Source organism: Terrapene carolina, unplaced genomic scaffold (assembly GCF_002925995.2).
Source record: "Terrapene carolina triunguis isolate 2854851 unplaced genomic scaffold, T_m_triunguis-2.0 Scaffold96, whole genome shotgun sequence".
Lineage (NCBI taxonomy): Eukaryota > Metazoa > Chordata > Testudines > Emydidae > Terrapene > Terrapene triunguis.
Genome location: NW_020664447.1, coordinates 41,173,232 through 41,190,867, shown reverse-complemented (window position 1 = coordinate 41,190,867; position 17,636 = coordinate 41,173,232). Strand labels below are relative to the sequence as shown.

The 17,636-nt window shown below is 47.3% G+C and overlaps 1 long non-coding RNA gene across 1 annotated transcript; it reads right to left on the bottom strand.

The window, feature by feature from the left end:
* Positions 1 to 10,718: 10,718 nt before the first annotated feature.
* LOC112104911 lies at positions 10,719 to 16,298 on the bottom strand. The gene is made up of 3 exons (XR_002907953.2): positions 16,225 to 16,298; positions 11,722 to 11,930; positions 10,719 to 10,930 (listed from the first exon to the last, which is right to left on the bottom strand). It is a non-coding gene; the product is annotated as an uncharacterized LOC112104911 (long non-coding RNA).
* Between the last annotated feature and the right edge of the window lie 1,338 nt (positions 16,299 to 17,636).

Here is a 17,636-nt window from a genome sequence, read left to right as displayed (position 1 = left end):
AAAATCCTTCACAAAATTTGCCAGAGGTTGTTTTTCTTTAGAACCTGCCTTCAGGCTTGTTTTTGTCCTTCCAAGCTTTCTATCCCTAAAATCCCATTTAACAATTTCTGTGTAATCTGAACACCTCCCCTGGGCCATGGTCTCCTCTGTTACGTAAACTGCAACCTTGTTACTTCAGTGAGGAAGCACCAGTATAAGTAAGGGAAAAAATGGCTTTCATTGGGCCTGATCCAATGCCTATTAAAGTCAATGGAAAGATTCCCATTGATTTCAGTGGGCTTTCAAATCAGGCCCTTTAAGCTGTTCTGATGGGAGGCTGTTCAAGACCAGATGGAGTGTTCATCATTGTGACTGATCAAATAACTTTCCCATACTAATCTAACTGTACTGTTTTGTCTATACAGATCGCCCACTTCTTGGTTCAACGTAGTAGAGTGCATGCTATCCAAGCCAGTTTTACCATCTGAATGCTTTAATCTGTATAATAAGTTTGTTTGAGACTAGTAGTAATAAAAACAACACTGTTAACATACTTAACTATATATATATATTTATCAAGGTTAATTGTGAAGATGTAATAATCTGTTGTTAGAGAGAAAACCCTGTTCTCCGTATTCATGGAATGTTCAATCAAGGAGATTTCAATGGCATTAATTTGAATTCTGCTCTCAGTTACTCTGTTGCCTTCTATGGAGCTACAGGTTGTAACAGAGAGCAGAATTTGCCATTCTGTTTTGCATTAACCTTTTTGCATGCAAAGCCTAGAGAGACAGCCATATATACACTATTAAAGGACTCATTTATAAGGTCACCACCGAAATAGACAGGGAAGGAAAAGCAGTAATTACCAAACACATTCCACAACTGTCACTTTTTATTCTTTGCAACTTTTGCTCGTTATTTGTCTTTCAGGATGTTTGTAGAGACACAAGGTGGGTGAGGTAATATCTTTTATTGGACCAACTTCTACTGGTGAAAGAGACAAGTATTCAAGCTCCACAGAGCTCTTCTTCAGGTCTTTGTGGTGCTCAAAAGTGTGTCTCTTTCACCCCAGCTGAGGTTGGCCAAATAAAAGATATTACCTTACCCACCTTGTCTCCCTCCTATCTTGGGACCAACACGGCTACAGCAACACTACAAACAACAAAGGATGTTTTTAGAAATGTTAGTGATGATGATATGATTCCATTTGTTCCCTTTCAATACTGTCTATTCAGTGGTCTCTTTATTTACTAATTTAACCTAATTTAGTTTCATTTCTTATAGATGTATTGACTGGAACCATCAAAAATTATCTGGTGCATTTACACAATTTTAAAACAAAATACACAATATGCTGACTAATGTCAGCTCTAAGTCAGCTCCCCAGAATACATTCGCCATCACAAACTCCTCAAGCAAAAGCCTGAAGGCCTGATTCTCCACTGATATGCACCTTGTGTAGACCATCTATGTGGGTTACTTACCTGTGTCCCATTACCAATAACATCTGAGCCCCTCACAATCGTTAATTTATCTCCACATCACCCCTGTGGGTGTATGATGCAAATCGCACCTGCCTGCACCTACAGTGGGAGCTGCACCAGAGTGGTGACTTGCCTACTGGGAATTCTACCTGCAGACTGCAGATTTAAATCCCAGCCAGGGGAAATGAGATCCACCAACAAAGGACATCCAGAAGATGAGCTGAAACAGGCACAGATTCATCCCCACACCAGCCCCAGTGCCTCTCTTATTTTGAGGTTGTCAGGGGCCACCTTAGGCCCTGGCACAGGTAATGGAAGAACTGAGGGCAAATCCACTCTGTAAATGAGCCATTGCAGAAGCACAGAATTGCTGGGTTGTAAGAATGTGCTGGCCACTGCCCCTTCTGCCTGCCCTCCTGCACAATGCCTCCTGTGCAGGGGCTGCCTAGGGGACAGTGAAAGCACAGAACTATTACTCCGACAGAGGGTGACATGTGCTAGGGATATTTCTGACAGAAGAGGGTTATGCCAGCCCTATGGCCCCTTTGTGTACCAGTGTAGCCAGCATAAAGGGGCCATAGGACAGTGTTGAATCTTGTCTTTAAACAACCCTATAATTTATACAGGGCTCCAGACCTCTTATTATTATTTTAAAACATGAATATTATAGAATTAAAAATATTTGCTGTAAAATAACTTTTCACAAATCTGAGAAATCAGCACACACACACAAAAAGCATTTGCAGCAATTATTTCTAGCAACAAGCCAGCAGTTCTGGACTGCAAGCAGAGGTCAGCTAGGAGCATGAAAATAATATACACTGATATGTATGTACGCAATTTTAGTGCAAAAAGAAGCTAACAGATGCTAATATAAATACTTCTACATTATTTTACCGATAGCTCCTTCAAACTAGCTCTCCAGTGTGTCTGCTCATTGCCTTTGGAAGAAAAGCAAAATGTGAGGGAAATGTTTACATTTTTGCCTGTTTTGCTGTCCTTAAACAATGAAATGCTGTCTCTGTGTGCCTTTGACAAAGAAAGAGCTCACTGTGAGGGTCAGAAATCTCAGGCTCTGCTGAAATTCTGGATTCTTTAGGATTCTGCCTGTAAATACAGTAGAAGTCTGTTCAACACACATCCTGGCTGCAAACAAAGACTGGCTCATCCAAATGTACCAGTCTGCATAAGGTGCTACAGGAAGTGTGTGTCACCAGAGGAACGTTCAAAGAGCCATTCTCTTGGGTTGCCACCAAAATGCCAGTAAAGTAAGTTAACTGCCTCCAAGCTTCTATAAATGGGCTGCAAAGGTTTTTCTGAAAAATTACATCTACACCAACGAAGAGAGTGCTCAGAGGCAGAAGCAGCCATAACTGTAAAGAAGAGAAGCTGCCAGCCAGGCACTGTGAATGCCCCCAGTGGCATACATGTGGTATTTACAGCAAAGAGAGTTGCTAGTGGAAGAGGCAAAGAGCTGCATGCTGGAAGCCTGCCCAATCATTCAAGGCAATTACGATCTAGGACTCAGGAGCCAGCGTTAAAAAAAAAAAAAAATCATCCACATTTGGAGCCAGCCATTTTATGTCAGCATCTTTCACACATTACAAGACACCACCACATATAATCCTAAACAAATATTCAGATGCTTTTCATGAGTTCCTGAATGGTGGGAGGACGAGATACAGATCAAAAAATCCAGGGCAGCTGAGAAAGGAGATGCCTGTAGCCCAGATTTTCACAGCCAAAGCCTCTCACCTACACCGATGTAATTCTACTAATTTCATTGGAGATGCACTAATATAACTGAGAGGTCACTTTGCCCTGTATCTCTTTTTTCAATAGACAAAGAGGTATATTTGCCCATCTGTTTGTGCACCACAGTGTGAATAGGAATGTGCACAGCTCTTAGAACAGTGCTTGTCAGAGAACTGCTGGTGGTGGTGTGGAGAAGCCGAGGAAAGCTTATGTATTGCTTTTTGGAGTGCGTCAGTCTATGTATAGAAAATAATGGTAAAGCAATTTTTAAAAAGCGGCAACAGCGAGGCAGATTTAACGTAAAGGGCATCCGGTGTGAAAGCGGAATGGTTGGCTTGGAATTCCTCCAGACTATGAGGCATTGAAAGTTGCTGCAATATTTTACTGGATAGGCAATTTTTCATTGATCTCAGATTTAGCCAGTTCTCTCCATGTCACCATGGAATAATGATCTCCCTGCAGGTAACATGCCTGCAAGCAAACATGAATTTTTATAGAGCTGTGTTATTATTTATTCTGATAGGGAAGGAATGTTTCACCCACAAATGTAAGATCCATCATTTATGTTAACTAAAGGGTAGTATGATGGGATATCTGTGGTATATTATCCCTCTCTCTTGCTATTCAGAAAGCAACAGAATATTTGGCTGATGCCCTTCTACTGGAAAAAGGACAGGAGATTGGGATTGGAAGGTCCTGTGGCAGTTGGGGAATGTCAGTTGGAGAACAGGGGAAAACTAATCTGTGGGGGGAAAGTGCTAAATACAACTGATAAAGGGGAAAAGACAAACCCTATGGAGATGTAAAGCGTCCCTTAGAGAATGGGGTAACTGGCAAAAAATAGGGGGCACTTCTTGGAGATTTGTTTTATTGTTGCCTCAGGGAACAGTCAGGCTTAGTCAAATAATAAGGGAGGATTGTGCCTGTTAGGCAGGGGCGGGGAACCTTTTTTTCTATCAGGGGCCACTGACCCACAGAAAAAATCAGGTGCGGGCCACACACAGCCCCACGGGGGAGCAGGCACGGAGGGTCGGGGCTTCCCCTAGGCTCTGGGGTGGGGCCAGAAATGAGGGGTTCAGGGTGCGGGCGGGGGATTGGGGCATGGGAGGGGGTGAGGGCTCTAGCTGGGGGTGCAGGCTCTGGAGTGGGGCTGGGGATGAAGGGTTTGGGGTGCAGGAGGGGGCTCCAGGCTGGGGCCAAGGGGTTTGGAGTGCGGGAGTGGGCTCAGGGCTGGGGTGTGGGGTCTGGGAGGGAGTTAGGGTGTGGGAGGGGGTTCTGACCTGGGGCCAGGTGTTTGGGGTGCGGGCTCCGGCTGGGCGTCACTTACCTCAGACAGTTCCCAGTTGGTGGTGCTAAGGCAGGCTCCCTCTCTGCCGGGGCTCTGCGCTGCTCCCAGAAGTTCCCGCCATGTCCAGCCCCTAGGTGGAGGGGACGGGGGGCTCTGCGCGGTGCATGCTGCCTGCGCCCGCAGGCATTGTCCCCGCAGCTCCCATTTGCTACACTTCCTGGCTATTGGGAGCTGCGGAGCCAGTGCTGGTAACGGGGGCAGTGCAGAGCTTCCCTGATCGCCCCCGCGCCTAGCGGCTGCAGGGACATATCAGTCATTTCCGGGAGCTGACTGGAATTTTAATGGCCTGGCAACCCTGCGCTTGTGGCTCCAGCCCTGCTGGGGGGCACCGAAGCTCGGGGCTTCCAGCCTGTGGCGTGAAGACTTGCTGGATGAAATGACGCAGTGGGCCAGATCTGGCCTGTGGGCTGTAGGTTCCCCACCCCTGTGTTAGGGACTCCCACAGCAGGAGCCCTGCTGAGCCATGCCACCACAGAGGGAGTTTCCAGAGGATTTGTGCTTCAAGTAGGCACAGTCCCTCCAGGAACAAGTGTCGTGGAAAGAATCACCCACGTATTAATTTTAGTTTGCAGACTCAAGCCCGAGGCTTATTTTATTGCAATACATACCAAACGCGTTGGGGTGACAGTCCAAAGACTGACACCCCTAGGACCGCACGCAGGCGGCCTTTTATTCCGTCAAACTGCAAGCAAAGTACAAATTATACGTCATTTGCGAGAAATAAGAGTTGGGGTCAGTCCCCTGTTCCCGGTACCTTCCTTATTATTTTACGAGAATTGGGTGCATATTGGGTGGAGGGCTTTCTGGTGTTTTCCGCTATGGGTGGTACTTGGCACCAATTTGGGTGTTTTTCTCGTCAAGGTACATGTTATTTTCCGGGGGTTTTACGGTTAAGGGCATGGGGTTTATCACAGGACGCCCAAAGAAGATATATGATTGGCTGGTTTGGCAGTTGGCTGGAATACAAGACAAACTGGCCTTTTCCTAGAAGCAATTTCTTCAGATAAGCGGTTATTATATTTCATAAGCAAGCGGTTATGGTATTGCTAAAGCAGTTATTATGTTGCTAAGGCCTTTGCATTGCTCCTTTCCCCCCTCCCTCCTCTGGCTAGCACCCCTGACCGACTTTGACAGGGAATGGTGTTACCTAGTCTTGTTCAGGCCCTGGCCTGTACTGCTTTTTGTAAAGACAGTCAATGTCACACGCCTCTGTCAGGAGGTCTGATTTTGGGCCTTTGGAGAAACTACTTTGTCGGTTATCCAGAAGGCCCTCTAAGCCGTTTTTTCCACACAAGCCAGTACAAAGGGGCAGTGAACCCACTAAGCCCCTCCTTCTTGGTAGTGCTACATGTGGTCCCCTCTGTGGGCAGCCAGCTCCACTTTTGACCAGTGTATGAGGGGCCAAGTAGTTCTGTCTCCCCTTCGCCTTCTATAGGGTGGCTAGCACCACGGGGAACACTAGCTGGGGGCAATCCTTGTGCTCAGGAGAGTTCAGGAACTCTGTTGTCCCTGACCCCCTGGGGGGGGGGGGGAGAGGGTCGCTTGTGAAAGGGGAAGGCTCCTTGCAACCTTTCTTCTCCTTGGGCAACCATGCTAGGCCACATGAGTTAATTTCTACAAAAGCAGAAAAAGCTGGAGTTTATATTGGGAACCTCAAGTCGGGCAAAAGAGGATTTGCGATGTCACGGCAATGAAAGACGTCTTTCTCATGCATCACTAGTGCCTGGGACCATCTCTACCAGCTGGTCAGGGAAACCCATAGGATAAAAGAACATTGACAGCCTTGCAGATTCCCACAGGGAATGCTCTGGGGAACTATGGATTGCTGAGTCTATGAACAACACAACAAAACCCTTTTGTGTGTAAGGTAGGAACCCCAAATAGTTGTTAGAGTGTACTCACGTTTGATTAATGATGTATTAATTCTTAATGTAGTTTTGTCCTACTTTTCCCTTTACTGTGACGTGTGTACAGTTCTTTGTTAAAAAAAAAACAGAGAATGGGACAAGAGGTCTACTTTTGTGTCCCATTGTCCTATCAACTAGCCTGGTCCCCCACCAGAACCCTTTCCATGACAACCCCACTAGTTTCCTAGCACTTTGCTTTGGAAATCTGATCAGCCTACAGAGGAAAGGTAGGTTGTGAGGGACAGGGGTGGGAATGGGCAGTGAAGGGGTTGGTGAGGACTGTGGGCTTTGGTACAGGCTTATTTTGGGCATCACCACGGCTTCAATCTATCTGAAGCTCAAAAGCTTGTCTCTCACCAACGGAAATATCTTTTATTGGTCCTATAAAAGATATGACCTCACTCACCTTGTCTCTCCAATATCCTGGGACCAACATGGCTCCAACACTGCAAATATCAATTTATCAATAAATTTCTAGAATTGAGGTCCCCAGGACTGAATAAATTTTCTAGGAACCTTTTCACCAGAGCAGTATAAAGACCTTCCCTTCTGAGATGGGATTCTTCTGCCTTTACAAACCAAAACCATGTTGCCTTCTTTTGCAGCCATATTGCATTGCAAGCTCATTTCTAATATGCTGTCCATGATTGACCCTAGATTTCTTTCAGCGTTGCTGCTTTCCAAGTGTCTCCTTCTCAATAAATATTTGTGACTTATTTTATTTCCCCTGTATGTCTTAGCTTGCATTTGTCCAATTGAAATATTTCTGTCCATAATTCTAATCTTTTTAGGTCCCTTTGTATTACTTCTCTTTTCTTTCTGGTGTTTGCAGTTCCTCCCAATTTAGTATCATCTGCAAATTTAATATATGTGCTATTTCCTCCGTTCTTCTTGATAACTAAAGAATTTGTTAAATAAAATTGGATCTAACATCTATCTCTTGTGGAATTGGGCCCCATTTACATTACAGATGCAATTGTGTCAAGGAGCTGGTTAAAACATGGTTGTCCCTTAACCTGGGTACAAACAAGGTTTCAATTTACAGTGTAGATATAGTTAAAACCGCTAAAAATTTAGCCTTCAAAACTTTCTAACCAGGCTAAAGCCCACCAAGAAGCCTCCAGGACGTCAGCATGATTGCAAAACCCAGTGAAGGTCCAATCTACACTATAACTTTCAACCATGTTTAGAAGTGGTTTATGTGAAAGCTCTGTTGTAGCCACATTCTCTGAAACAGTTGTTTTTCTGGTGTAGACCTGGGAAAATTTTTCTATAATGCCTATGTGATTTAGGAGCCTAAGGCCACGTCTACACTACAAAATGTGGTTGATGCTGTTGCATCAGTGTACAGCTGCTAAAGTTCATATATCACTTGGGCGCATGCATACTTGGCTGCTTGTGTCAACACTGTGCTGACATAGCAGGAGTGCTTATGTCAATATAAAGTGCGCCATGCCATGCAATCTGGCACACCTTTGGGGAAATTTTCACAATGTGTTGTGAGATAGAAATTACTCACCCAGAGATTGCTGGGAGCTAGCGGTCAAGTTCCCAGCATGGAACTTTCTCCATCCCATAATGCCACCCATAGCCCATAATTTTTGCACTTTAGGAAAAAAAATCTCACAAACAAGCGTGGCACTTTTCGGTGTCTGACAGAAGCATGGAGCACAAAGAGCTCTGCACTATTCTCATTAACATGGCAAATACAGGACGCATGAATATCCTGTATTTTCAGACCCACAGGAAGTGCCACAATAACCAGGGACATGAGAATGTCTTCAAAGACAGTTTACTGAGGGACATAGCAGAAAAGAATGTCAAGGTTGCTGGTGGTATTGGAGCAGCTGCAGATGGTGGAGCACCGCGTCTAGTCCCGAGAAATGAGTAGCTGACTTGTCACATGATCACATCATAATGCAAGTTTGGGATGACAAGCAGTGGTTGCAGAACTTTTGGATGCAAAAGGCCACATACCTGGATCTGTGTGCTTGCCTCAGCCCTCCAGCACAGGGACACCAGAATGAGAGCTACACTGACAGTGGAGAAGCAAGTGGTGGTCGCACTGTGGAAACTTGCAATGCTGGTTTGCTACCAGTCAGTGGGAAATCCACAGTGGGGGCTGTTATTATGCAAGTGTGTAGGGCTATTGTCTCCAGCTACACGGGACTGTGACTCTCAGCTACGTGCAGGATATAGTGGATGGATCTGCAGCAATGGGGTTTCTGAACTGAGGAGTGGCAACAGACAGCACGCATACTCCTATTGGCACCAGCCCACCTTGCTATCACGTACATCAACAGAGAGGGCTACTTTTCTATGGTTATGCAAGCATTGGAGGATCACTGTGGATGCTTCACCAATATCAGTGTGGGCTGGTCAGGGAAGGTGCATGATGTTTACATCTTTAAGCACACAGGCTTGTTCAGAAAGCTGTAAACAGGGATATTCTTTTCTGACTGGCAGATTACCATTGGTGATATTGAAATGGGAGAGCCCACCCCTTGCTCCTCTGGCTCATGAAGCCATACAATGGCCACCTTGACAGCACGAAGGAAAGATTCAACTACTGGCTCAGCTGGTGCAGAATGACAATTGAATGTGCTTTTGGTAGACTGAAGGGATGCTGCCAGTGTTTACTCACAAGATTAGATCTCAGTCAGAAAAATATCCCAATGGTTATAGCTAAGGCCCTACCAAATTCACGGCCATGAAAAACGCATCACTGACCATGAAATCCGGTCTCCCACTGTGGAAATTTGGTCTTTTGTGTGTTTTTTACCCTATACTATACAGATTTCATGGGGGAGACCAACATTTCTCAAATGAGGGTCCTGACCCAAGAAGGAGTTGCAGGGGGGCCGCAAGGTTATTTTAGGAGGGGTCACAGTGTTGCCCCCTTTACTTCTGTGTTGCCTTCAGAGCTGGGCGGCTGGAGCGAGGTGGCTTTTGGCCAGGTGCTCAGCTGTGAAGGCAGCGCCCCACCAGCAGCAGCACAGAAGCGTGACAATACCATACCACGCCATCCTTACTTCTGTGCTGCTGCCTTCAGAGCTAGGTGGCCAGAGAGTGGTGGCTGCTGACTAAGGGCTCAGTTCTGCAGGCAACAGCACAGAAGTAAGGGTGGCAACACCATATCATGCCATTCTTACTTCTGCACTGCTGCTGATAGCAGCTCTGCCTTCAGAGCTAGGCTCCCAGCCAGCAGCCACTGCTCTCCAGCTGCCCAGCTCTGAAGGCAGTGCCACCGCCAGCAGCAGTGCAGAAGTAAGGGTAGCAGTACAGCAACCCCCCTACAGTAACTTTGCAACTCCCCCCCACAACTCCTTTTTGGGTCAGGATCCCTACAATTACAACACCTTAACATTTCAGATTTAAATAGCTGAAATCATGAAGTTTATGATTTTTAAAATCCTTTGACCATGAAATTGACCAAAATGGACCATGAATTTGGTAGGGCCCTAGTTATAGCTGCATTTTGTGTCCTGCATAATATCTGTGAGGCATAGTGGGAAAAGCTGCCACAAAGGTGGAGCAGTTCTCTGCTGACTTTAAACAACCAGACACAAGGGCCATTACAAGAGCTTAACATGGAGCTATGCAGTTGAGGGACGCTTTGAAAGAGCACTTTAATAGTAAGACACAGTAGGGTTCTGTGTTCGAGTACGCTCTGGGCCGGTAGCTTTGGATGCTTCTCAGAACTGTTGTGTTTGCTGTCCATTTATAAATATGACTGGGAGTTTTCTGAAACTATGAACTATGTGGTGCTTTGAGTACTGCTATGAATTCTGCAAAATTCTTTGTGAACTAATAAAGTTCTGTTTTTGGAAGATAAAATTATCTTTATTGAGTGGGAGAAAACAGTGCAGAAAATCAATGTGCAAAAAACCCCACAGGCAATGTTATACAAATTTTTAAACATAAATTAACTGGGTGAAAATTTTTAAAAAATTTAAACTAGAAAGGGAGGAAACATTTATATCTGAGGGCACAAATGTAGTCCGTTGTGGCTACACATACACTGATCTGTGAGAACCATAGTTGGTGTATGTGAAGCAGTGGCTTTCCTTGCTGTCCCCCAAACATGGAGTAGCAGGGTTATTTATGTGCACTGTGTTGCCATCTGGTATGTTGACAGGTCTAGGGAGTAGCGACCATGGACCAGAGAATTGTGGATTTTTGGACCTGTAGGTCAACAAAGGTCTGTAACATTAGGGTTTGCTGCCTGAGAAGATCCATTTCCCTCTCCTTATCTAGCTGGGACTCCTGGCCTTTTCCCTGTCCTCTCTGTCCTTCTCCATACTGTCAGTCACATTGGCCTTTCAAGCCCTTTGTTCACAGTCCGATACAGCACTGGCTTGCAGGATTTTGCAGAACATGTGCTCCCCAGTCCTCTTTTTACTCCTCCTCATTTTGGTCAGGTGCACCCCTCAAGCCCTCCGTGTCAGAAGCTGCTGATAAAACCAGACAGATGTACCATTGGATTACAGTTACAAGTGAAAGGTAAGTTTCAAAACTCTCTTCCCTTATTCCCATAAACACTTTTAATGAGACACAGTTAGTAACACTTCAGCTTTGGAGCACCTCTGCACAGCACTGCTCTCCAGCCCCCGTCATGGCGAGTATGGCCCACCAGGGGCAAGGTTGGAGAAGGATTTTCTGTTGCATGAAGCTATAAAATTTTGGTCCCTATTTCATGGGTATGAGTATAGGGCAATGGCACTGAATATTGGCACAATTGTCCACAGGCGGTGGTGATTTTAGCTGCTCTCTCTCTCCTGTGGGTCACAAAACTACAGAGAACACAGCTGCTACTGGCATCCCAAAGCCGCCCAGGCCCATATGCCGCTAGCCTGTTTACTGCAATGGTGTCAACCGAACTCAATGCAGAGTGGCATGGGAAAGTGTCCTACTGCAGAGGAAGAAATAAGGCAGCCATCTCTAGAAACCTACAGGAGAGGACTACGGAGATCCTACATGATAGTTTCATCGATATCTCTCTGGAATATAAAAGGGACATCCCCATGTACATAAACAAAGTGCTTCGCATGCCTCCCTTCCCCACCTAATCCAACAGGGGAATGAAAAACAGATGCCAACTCTACCTCTGTTTGTTGCATCTCTATCTCTTCTCATACAAATAAAACACTGAAAAGTTGATACCTCTGTCTTGTTAACTTGGGGGTGGGCTGGGGGCCATCTTTAAATTTAATCATTGTAAGTCAAAATGCGTGCACACACTTACCAGAGTTCAATTCTCCTTCATCAGGCTCATCCATGCTCGGGACAGGCTAGACTGTGGTGGAGTTGCAAATAGACCCTAGCTCATGGCATGGCTGGAGTCCCTGCTCATGTCTTCTCCCTCCCTCCTTCTCCTCACAGTTCTTGGCAGGGATCTCTGTCTCAGGCTCCTCCAAGGTATCCAGAGGTGTTCATGGGGTGCTGGTGGGGTCTCTGCCAAGCGTGACATGCAGTTTGCTGTAAAAGCAGCAGATCTACAGGGCAGCACCAGATCTATTGTTGGCCTCCCTGGCCTTGTGGTCAGGGCCGGCTCCAAGCACCAGCTTAACAAGCAGGTGCTTGGGGCGGCCAAGGGAGAGGGGCGGCACCTGTGGCAATTCGGGGGCAGCAGGTCCCTCACTCCTTCTAGGAGCTAAGGACCTGCCACTGAACTGCCGCCGCCAATCACGGCTTTTTTTTTTTTTTTGCTTGGGGCGGCAGAAATGCTGGAGCCGGCCCTGCTTGTGGTATCCCTGGTAAAGTTATTTCGCTTTCATGCAACACTGCTGCTGATCCTTGTTGTACCCCTTTTCCTGCATTCCCTGTGCAATCTGCTCATAGAGATCCCTGTTTCTATGATTGATCTCTAGCTGTGCTTGCACAGCCACTTCTTCCCACAGGCCCAGGAGATCCAATACTGCCTGTTTCCTCCAGGCAGGAGTGCATTAACAGCTATTTTTCTTCAGACAGGAATCAGGGCTTTGGCCTTCTCAGTACACTAGCAGGTGCAAACTGCAGCATTGGGTCAGAAGAGAACCAAGATACAAAAGTAAACAGTAATTCTTATTTCTCACTTTATCAGTGTGTTTCCTCCCTGTCACACAGTGCAGTTACACCCTTTGTCTTCCACCTTCATTTTCTTCTCCCTCAGGGGCCACTTCAAGTCCTTTCTAAATGCAATGTTAAAGGAAATACCCTGCATAAATGTTATCTGAGGCCGGAAGACTTGCAGCCTGCATTTTTCTCAAGATTACCTGTAAGATGAATGCCCTTAGTAACTGCATAGCTGTCAGCTCATGGCTGCGAACTGTTGCACAGCACAGTTTCTTGGAGCTCTGTAACTTTCCCTGGTGAAACTTGGTTGAATTTTCAATGTGGGTGTTGGTCATAAGCTCTCTGACATTTGTGTAAATGCTTTCCCTCAGACAGCAGGCTGGAGCCAAGGAAAAGTTATACAAAACTCGAGTCAAGAAGCTGGGTTTTTTCATTTATGTCTGGAAGTAGTGTTTGTGCCAGATTAGAGCTACAGTTTGAGAGGTTATTTTTCAAAAGCCCTAAGTTGTCTGCAGGAATATCATAGCTCAGGAAAATGTGTATGATGGTAGCAATATGTACATGCACAGTTCTATCCAGCACTTTGGATGAGTGAAGATACACAAGATAGGTGCTCTGTCCTGAAGAATTTGCATTTTAAGATGCATATAAAACAATCCCTTGAAGAGGCTAAGCTTTCAAGGGAAAACACAAAGCAACTGAATTCTTGGTGTTGCTACACCGCAGCTACATTTGATCTGTAGCTTTAAGCCTTTCACTCAACTGAGATATTGTTTTTAAAAAAAAATACGATTAAGAAGATCAAAAATGCTTCTAAGCACTCGTTAGACTTTCATAAATGCCTGACTCTCTGAACTGTTGGCTTCCTGAATGTTTGAACTGGAATAGCGAGCTGTTTTGTCTTGGTTATGGTAATAACTGGTAGTTTCCCTGACAGCCCCATGCACCAGCAATGGACAGAGCAGAATCTCATTTAGACAACAGAGGAGATGTAGCTAGCACAAACAACTTGCAGATTGACAGCATTGTAGGTAAGTTCTTCCTTTGCTTAGTAAACAAAATTCTGATGAGCTTTGCGGGGTGAGGTAGAAACTGAACCATGATGTGTACAAAAAAGGAACATTCCCAAAGAAAACTGTGTGGGAAAAGAGCCATTACTCATTACAACTGGATGAGTTTGTGGCTTAGCCCTCTGGCCCGTAGAGTAACCAATATCCAAAAAGTCTCCAGTTAGAAACTGCATTAATAGTACTTCTCTAAAGATATCATGTTGACTGGATGCCTGCTCTTGGGGCTTTTAAGCAGAAGACCAAGAGCGGGAACTGAGTTTAAAAAAAAAAACAACAAAAAACTCTTCAGAGAAGTGGAATTACAGATAAGCAATTTCCCCTTTTGTTTCCAGCTGGTTTGTGGCAGAATCTTGCTTTAAAGAGACAGTACACAAATCTATGCCTCATCTTTCTTTACATGTCCTTAGCCTTCATTGCTGGCAGTAGTCCACATTTCCTACCATTAGATCAAAGATTTTAGCATATGTATGTATTCCCTATAAAAAAAGTTGACATGATGAACAAGATGCACTTGCAGATATAGGTGCACCTCTACGCTGGATAGTGACAGCACAGCTACAGACTAGGGACCGAATGGCTAGGTAGCAGTTCTGCAGAAAAGGACCTAGGGGTCACAGTGGACGAGAAGCTGGATATGAGTCAACAGTGTGCTCTTGTTGCCAAGAAGGCTAATGGCATTTTGGGCTGTATAAGTAGGGGCATTGCCAGCAGATCGAGGGACGTGATCGTTCCCCTTTATTCGACATTGGTGAGGCCTCATCTGGAGTACTGTGTCCAGTTTTGGGCCCCACACTACAAGAAGGATGTGGAAAAATTGGAAAGAGTCCAGTGGAGGGCAACAAAAATGATTAGGGGTCTGGAGCGCATGACTTATGAGGAGAGGCTGAGGGAACTGGGATTGTTTAGTCTCCAGAAGAGAAGAATGAGGGGGGATTTGATAGCTGCGTTCAACTACCTGAAGGGGGGTTCCAAAGAGGATGGAACTCGGCTGTTCTCAATGGTGGCAGATGACAGAACAAGGAGCAATGATCTCAAGTTGCAGTGGGGGAGGTCTAGGTTGGATATTAGGAAACACTATTTCACTAGGAGGGTGGTGAAGCACTGGAATGCGTTATCTAGGGAGGTGGTGGAGTCTCCTTCCTTGGAGGTTTTTAAGGCCTGGCTTGACAAAGCCCTGGCTGGGATGATTTAGTTGGGAATTGGTCCTGCTTTGAGCAGGGGGTTGGACTAGATGACCTCCTGAGGTCCCTTCCAACCCTGATATTCTATGATTCTATGATCTGCATGGACGGTTGGGCAGTTGCACGCAAAAAGGGAGAACTGCTAGATGTACCCTAAGGTGGTCAATCGGGAAAACACATTTCAAAACCACATAGGGATTTTTAACGTGCTGTTTGGCTTCTGGTCTCCCTGACCCCTGGCAGTGGAGTTTAAAATTGTTTCCAGATTGATAAATGTCACAGAGAATGGGCCATTGTGGGACAGCAGCTGGAGGACTGTTAGGGTTGACACAGGTCATGCAGTGTCTACACTCACACTGCATCGACCTCAGTAGGCTGACCATGGCTCTGTGCTGTTCAGGAGGTGTTTTTACTGTGTCTTGTGATGGGGTTGCTGGCTGGAGACAAATTTTAGTGTAGATACATGCATGCAGAGTTCGACGTAAGCCAACATATGTCAACCTGTGTAGTGTAGACCAGGCTATGTCCCATTTTCAAATAGCCTTACTCCCATTGAAAGTCAAGTGCATAATCCAATGAAAGTTAAGTGCGCAAAATCATGTGAAAATTCACTTATACGTAGCTATTAACATGTTTATGCATTCACCAAGTAGTCTTATACTGAGTTTTCTCTTGCTTGTATGAGAACAAATTTGGTGCAACCTTCAATTAAAGCCTGACATTTCTTAGTGTTTCTTTGTACTAAAAAGTCTTTAATTTACTGGCTGTCTGATAGTATTTTTTCTTCACCTCATCCTTTGTGTCCTATATCCTCGACAACCAAACTATTTTTATAGCCAAAGAACTGAGGTATTTTACAAACAAACAATCCCCCCAACTTGTGATCATTCTGTTTCTTAGTGGATATGTAACTATTGGTGTAAATGACACAGTCATATGCAATATATAAAGTGTTTTAAAAAGTTAAGAGATTCCTCATTAATATTATATATCTGATAAATGTACGTGAGCTATAACATAAAACTGTCCTTCTCTTGCAAAGCCCCAGCTAGTCTGCTTTGTGGCAGTCTATCCACTGCTCAGCAGCAGCAGCCTGATTCCTTACTCCCTTAACCTGGTTTCTGTAATTGATAGTGGAGTCTCGGATCAGGCTGCGGGTCTTCTGGAATGTTCATCCCTATGTTTTGTAACGCAGCACCTCGAATTCAGGCGCCACAAATCTACCCGGAAGTGCCAGCCAGGGGGATGTGTCTGACACACCAGGAGGGTCCTCTGTCATCTCCGGCTTTAGCAGGGGTGTCATGGCCGTTCCTGGGGTACAGAGGCTGGGCTTTCAGGGGGCAGCGGCGCTCCAGAGAAGGGCAGAGTGGGGAGTTACTATGCCAGGAAGGATTCAGGCGCGGCAAGAGACTGAGAGGGGAAGGACTTGAGGCATTCAGGTACCTGGCACATGAAGACACCTGCTCAGCACGCCCGGCCCATCGGCTCGGCCCACGGCTTCGGCAGCTCCCTGCCAGCTCGTCTCACACCGAGCCTAGTCTCGCCTCCCCCTCCTCACCCGGCGGGCGACCGCGTGACGGGGCTAGGCCGTTATTTGGGGCAGGGCATGCCGGGGAAGGAGAGAATCACGTGAGCCCTACAGGCAACCAATGAGGAACGAGTTCTGTTTGGCCCACGCGAGAACAGCGTGTTTCCCTCGCGCAGGGGAGGGGCAGGAAGGGCGTGGTCAAGAGAAGGAACGGAAACTACGTGAACTGGTCACACAGCCAATCAGGAGGACGCTTGTGCGACCGTCGCGAGGCCCGCTTGCTTTGCCTGTCCGCTGGGGCCTCTATCGCCTCAGCGCGCGCGCCAAACATCGCCTGTTCCAGGCTGCTGCCTCGCGCCGGAAAGCTCAGCTCCCATGGTGTGGGGGCGGGCCCACCAGGCGAGGGGGGGTGAGAGCACGTGACAAGGCCAACAGCCAATGAGAGAAGAGGCTGCGCGTGGCACGCGAAGGCCTCAGGAGCTGCGAGCCGGGTTCGTGGGTTGCGGTGTGACCCTGAGCCGCGTGGAGCTGGCGGCGGGAAGCAGGTAGGAACTCGGAGCGCGCGATGGGATCCGCCCGGCATTTTCGCCCCCATTTTGAAGTTTTATTCGAGGAGGTGGCGTGAGGTAGGGATGTCACGTGAGCTGAGCGGCCCAATCACACGGGATCGCTCTCCCCTGCGCCTGCCAGCGGCGGCTCGGCCTCCCATTCTCAGGGGCGCCTTTGAGGCGAGAGCGAGGTGGGTTACTCCCCGGGCGGTGGTAGGGGGCGCGGTGAGGGAGTTGCGGTTCCCGCGCAGGCTGGGCCCCTCCTCGGGCCCCTCCTCAGCCCCCGGGAAACGGCTACCGCGAGCACGCGAACAGCAGGCGCAGGGCGGGGCGTGAGAGCGATCACGTGACCGAGCCCCGCTGCGGGGGCGGAAGGGAGATAGGGACAGAGTCGAGACACCATAGCCACACTGCCGCCGGCTGCATCCGGGCACCGACGCGGGGAGCGCGGCCTGACCTAGCCCCGCTCCGGGAGGCGGTTGCAAGTCTCCGCTGGCTGCGCGAGGAGCTATCGCCCCTTCAGTGATCCTAAGCGCGCGGAGGAGTCCGAAGGGGCTTTGCTGCGGCGAGGCTGGCCCCTCGCCAGGAGCCGCCCTGCTGCTGTCGATGTCCCCGTCGAACCGATGGGACCCCGAGTTTACAACCTTCCCGAGAAGCGCAGGACGTCCTGGTCCGCACGGGCTGGGTGGCTGAGGGAGCGCGAAGCACTGAGGCTCCGCCTCCACGGGGTTCGGGGCTGTGGATGAGAGGGGCGAGTCGAGGAGCTAGGGAGCTTCGGG